Source organism: Mya arenaria, chromosome 8 (assembly GCF_026914265.1).
Source record: "Mya arenaria isolate MELC-2E11 chromosome 8, ASM2691426v1".
NCBI classification, from domain to species: domain Eukaryota; kingdom Metazoa; phylum Mollusca; class Bivalvia; order Myida; family Myidae; genus Mya; species Mya arenaria.
This window is the reverse complement of record NC_069129.1, coordinates 43,430,379-43,436,383: the sequence shown is the minus strand read 5'-3', so window position 1 is coordinate 43,436,383 and position 6,005 is coordinate 43,430,379.

The window sequence follows — 6,005 nt, the reverse complement described above, 5'->3', positions numbered from 1 at the left end:
TTGTCTTTGGTGTTTGTGTGTGTGTATGTGATAAAATATGTTAATGTCCAAGGTTCATTTTCGCTTGGGCCCTTGCCTTGTACCCCTAAGTTTTTTGGTGTTTTTTGTTGTTGTTGTTGTTTTGTTTTTGTTGTTTTTTAAATTTTCGACTTATGGGATTGCTCTTTTGTTGTCGTAGATAAGAATCAAGATAAATAACTTTAGTTGTGTGAAATGGTTAAATCTTATAAGTATGTTTTTACCTAGATAAATGGTTTAATACGACGCATGTCGCACAAACGTTTATTTTGGTAAATGCATACTAAAACAGCTTGATGTCCTAGCATATGAGTTGAATATTAGCCCAGCTTTATCAGGGGAAGCGGTATATATAGATATTGGATGGTCCAATCTAGTCCAGTCATATCGTGACAAAATTACACCAAATTGTGCACTTTGGGTTAAAATTATGAAACTTTGCCAAATGATACATATGTATGTTCAGGTTAAAAAAAGCTCAGGACCCATCTCAATTTCGTCCAAGATGGCTCCCAAAATCCAAGATGGCCGCCATGACCCTTAATATTGTAAAGAGGAATTTTATTAGTAAATAAATTGTGACATGACCTCAGTAAATACATAATTTACGTAGTATTTACTTTTTCATTAAATCTTACGGAAGAACTTTATAAAACAAAAAACATTTTTTTCATACAGAATTAGCTTTTTGTTGTCATGGCAACCATTTTCCCCTAAACGTCAAATTTGTCCGCCAGTCTAATCTACCCAAACCTGTAAACTTCTTGATGTTCTTTTATTTTTCGGTGAAAACAGTTTGTATATATGTGCAAGTAGTTTACACAACATCACGTTGTATTCACTTACATATACTGAATGGCTTTGCTACTGCGTCACATCAAACCATTTAGTTTTGTAAGTACGTGCTTATACTCTTCCACCGTTACATAATTCAATGTTCCTGACTTCATTATTATTGTTGTTTATCATAACCGTGCCTTATTAAATTTATGTAATTGTCCAAGGTCAAAGTTACGTTATGTACAGGGAAGTCGAACTAGTATGGATTGAAGGAAAACAAACACCGTTTGCATGAAAAACGGGCATTTATTAAAATAAGGTAATTTAGAAATGTTGTCCGAAAAACATATCTGGGTGGACCAAAACCGCCCACCCCTAGATGCATATTTTAACAAAGTGGTCAGAAAATAAATTGCCCGTATGGCTAATTCCCGAGATATTGCCTAAATCCCGTGCCACGGCCGTACAGAAATAAATTGAACAACGGCTATAAATAATTTTATGTTCGCATAAAATTGCATAAATCATGAAAGAGGCACATGTTTTATCATTTGTAAATAAAGTGTTTAGAGAATTTTTATCAGCTAATTCTCTTTTTGTTAGTCTATTGTTAAAAAAGTGAAACAGTTTCGTCGTTTAATGATACAAAAAAAATCAATCGGAACTCCTCGGCCATTTTCCATCGAAAATAACCTCGGATATATATAGATAGTTTACAATGTCAGAATTTTTGCATTTAACTACGCTGCAAGTAGATCACGGCAGTTAAACTTAATTACTTTACTTCTAGGAATCTAAATTCTTTGTTCAATTTGTTCACTGGCAATCAATTTAAACTGAGTTAAACAAAATACAGGTTAAAACACTAGAATTATTAATACTATTATTTAAACTTATACGAACTATTTCTACTGATGAACCGGCATACATCCGAGGATGTTTTCAATGGAAAATGGCCGAGGAGGTCCGAGTTCTATTTCTTATGTAGAACGTTTTTGCGGTAAGATTAAACACTCCGAATAAACATATGTTAAAATGAATCTATATTGAATATGAATTGTATTTGTGCAAACATTACACATATCCTTTATTTTTACATTTCGTATGATAGTAATCGTCGGAATCGTCTTGCATTGTTATAAAGGTTGTGTGTTTTTGTGAATTTCCTATATGATCATACAACGTATATTGTGTTGTTGTTGTGTTTTTTTTCAGTTAAGGTATTTTGTGAATTTTGAATTTTCTTGAAGATGGTGTGTCTTTTTGTATTAATAAATTGTGGAGTGTTTTCTTTCCATTATCATTTTTATAAGGGGGGGGGGGGGGGGGGGGGTCTTTAAATTATGTTTTCTGTTGTTAAATTGGGTTTCCAGATATGTGTAAATCTACAAAGCAATGTGAAGTAATCATGAAGGTCTATGCTTTGTTACGCAATGAACGTTTTAAATATGATAGGAATTAGGACAACAAATAACGATAACCCACCACAAAACAGGTATTTACATGACGGGATGTTAGTTTAGACATATTTATCCAGTTTATATTTACAAAAATAACAGAACAACAATATTAAGTTGAAATGGATTGGAAAGCATAAGCTATGTAATTGCTTATATTAATTCCTTTCCATGTAGCAGTTAACAGTAACGAAATGCATAGAAAATCAGTGTATGCTGTGCGCAGTATGATGAAACTCGATACACAAATAGGGTCAAATGTGAGGCGGCAAAACGCTTTGATGTTGCAATGAATATATGGACTTTTAAAAACACGCTTGAATTGGCATCAGGGGTTATGCGATCATTACCGAAAAGAAGATTTTTTAGAGTAGCAGCACAAGGTAAATCACGGATTATTTGATATGTTTACACTGAGTGAGTTAATGCGACAAAGTTTCAACGGCACCGCAAGCACAAGGGGGAGGTGGGGTGGGGGGGGGGGGGTTCTTCTGTGAAGGCCATACACGTTGACCAGTGAGGCGCGTCTTCTTTATTGATAAACACCATACACATACACGAAGATCAGTGAGTCACGTCTTCTTTATTGATAAACACCATACACATACTCGTAGACCAGTGAGGCGCGTCTTCTATATTGATAAACACCATACACATACTCGTAGATCAGTGAGGCGCGTCTTCTATATTGATAAACACCATACACATACTCGTAGATCAGTGAGGCGCGTCTTCTATACACATACTCGTAGGCCAGTGAGGTGCATTTTCTATACACATACTCGTAGACCAGTGAGGCGCGTCTTCTATACACATACTCGTAGACCAGTGAGGCGCGTCTTCTATACACATACTCGTAGACCAGTAAGGCGCGTCTTCTATATTGATAAACACCATACACATACTCGAAGATCAGTGAGGCACGTCTTCTATACACATACTCGTAGACCAGTAAGGCACGTCTTCTATACACATACTCGTAGACCAGTGAGACGCGTCTTCTATATTGATAAACACCATACACTTACTCGTAGATCAGTAAGGCACCTCTTCTATACACATACTAGCAGATCAGTGAGGCACGTCTTCTATATTGATCAACACTATACGCGTACACGTAGATCAGTAAGGCGCGTCTTCTACATTGATAAACACCATACACATACATGTAGACAAGTGAGACACGTCTTTTATATTGATAAACACCATACACATAAACGCAGACGAGTGAGACGCGTCTTCTATATTGATAAACACCATACACATACACGTAGACCAGTGAGACACGTCTTCTATATTGATAAACACCATACACATACACGCAGACGAGTGAGACACGCCTTCTATATTGATAGACACCATACACATACACGTAGACCAGTGAGACACGTCTTCTATATTGGATAAACACCATACACATACACGTAGACCAGTGAGGCACGTCTTCTATATTGATAAACACCATACACGTACACGTAGACCAGTGAGACACGTCTTCTATATTGATAAACACCATACACGTACAGGTAGATCAGTGAGACACGTCTTCTATATTGATAAACACCATACACGTACACGTAGACCAGTGAGGCACGTCTTCTATATTGATAAACACCATACACGTACAGGTAGACCAGTGAGACACGTCTTATATATTGATGACCACCATACACGTACAGGTAGACCAGTGAGACACGTCTTCTATATTGATAAACACCATACACATACACGCAGACCAGTGAGACACGTCTTATATATTGATAAACACCATACACATACACGTAGACCAGTGAGACACGTCTTCTATATTGATAAACACCATACACATAAACGCAGACCAGTGAGACACGTCTTCTATATTGATAAACACCATACACATACACGTAGACCAGTGAGACACGTCTTATATATTGATAAACACAATACACGTACAGGTAGACTAGTGAGACACGTCTTTTATATTGACAAACACCATACACATACACGCAGACGAGTGAGGAACTTCTAATATATATTTTTAATTATATCGGTTCCGTCGTAATTCCAAATGGTAGAAAGCAGCCTTATATTTTACCAGTCTATAAACAAATTAAAGAATAAACCAGTTTCCCTCATTTCCATTATTAAAATGATTGAACAGTTCAGGGTGGAGTGTGCACAACTTTGTTATTAACCATATCCAGTTCCACAACATTATCATGACCAACATATCTTCTACCAAATAACGATTCTACGAAACACAACTGATCGCAACCATCCAGAAAATAGTAAGCGGACCTTGCACTAGGAAAGGGCATTCTGGACTTTTCTGGAGCATTCGACAAGGTGCCACACAAGAAACTGCCATTCGGAGCACCTCGGTCATTTTTTTCAAAAACAACCTCGGATGTATGCCGGTACATCAGTTGTTCAAAGTAGATCGTAATTTTTTTAATAATATCATTAATAAAATGTAGTGCTTAAGAGTTGTATTTATTGATCTCAGTTTAAATTGATTGCCAGTGAAGTGTTTTATTGAAAACATAATTAAGATTCCCAAGAGTTAAGTCATCAGCTTTATCAGCTAAATAAGATTACTACGCGATCTATTTGCAGCGGACTTAAACGTACCACTTTTTGAGTATGTTAACCGTCCAAATACATCCGAGGTAGTTTTCGATCAAATGGCCGAGGAGTTCCGAAAGAAGAAACTGCTTCATGTATTGAAACTGTATGGAATATCAGGAAACACTCTCAAATAAATTCGATCCTTACTAAGCTCCAGAAAACAACAAGTTCTTATTGATGGGGTCATCACCACCAAGGCTGATGGAAAATTCAGGAGTGCATCAATGTGCTGATTTTGGCTCTCCTCTTTTCATGCTCTTCTTCAACGAAGTGTAAACAGTCACCAATTCAGACACTCGTGTAAATTCGCTGATGATGGACTGTTGTATAAAGCACCCTAGACGCTTGTGAAGTCTCGGAATCAAATTGATACAGATACCATTCCATCCCGAGCAATGCCAAGCCATGGTCCATATGTACACAAACAAGAGGTTCCGCTACAAAGACATTATCTGAATGATGTAGATATTGCGAAGTACCCATTAGAGCTCTCATCTAAGATAAATATTTGACAAATTACGTGGGAAAGAATGTGGAAACGCTTCGCTTCCTCTAAAGGAATATATATATATAGAAGGCAAGATAAAGAATGTGTAACAACTAGTATTTCCAGCTATGTATTGCTGCTTATAGTTGGGTCAACAACCTACTACAACGTATCCATATACTACACGAGATAGGAATGAGCAACCTCACATATACCACCAAATCTGGATGCTTCAAGGTTGCACTAGGCGAGTAAAGAGAAGCATCCACAATACAAGGTGGGTTCCTTTAGCGCCCATTACTGTTTCGGAAACTTTAAAGCATACTTTTATCATTAGTTTAATCATTGGAGAAAGGGTGTCCGTCTCATGTGAGGGAAACTTTTAAGTTGGATCAACAGCTGGTACAGTAAGAAACAACAAGAATGAGGAAGACGAAGGACACGAGTGGTTAAGTACTGTGGACACAGCACAGAACGAGGTAAGTTTGTTTTCCTCAAGTGTTATATGAAACAATAACTTGCATTGTACTTGAATTGCAATGGTTGAGCAGTTTTTATCAGCGTTTCCATGACCGATTGTTAACTGGCCTTTTGCCGTTTTGACTGAATTCTATCAGATTTCACAACTCAAAATTATTATGGCACACACAATTTGA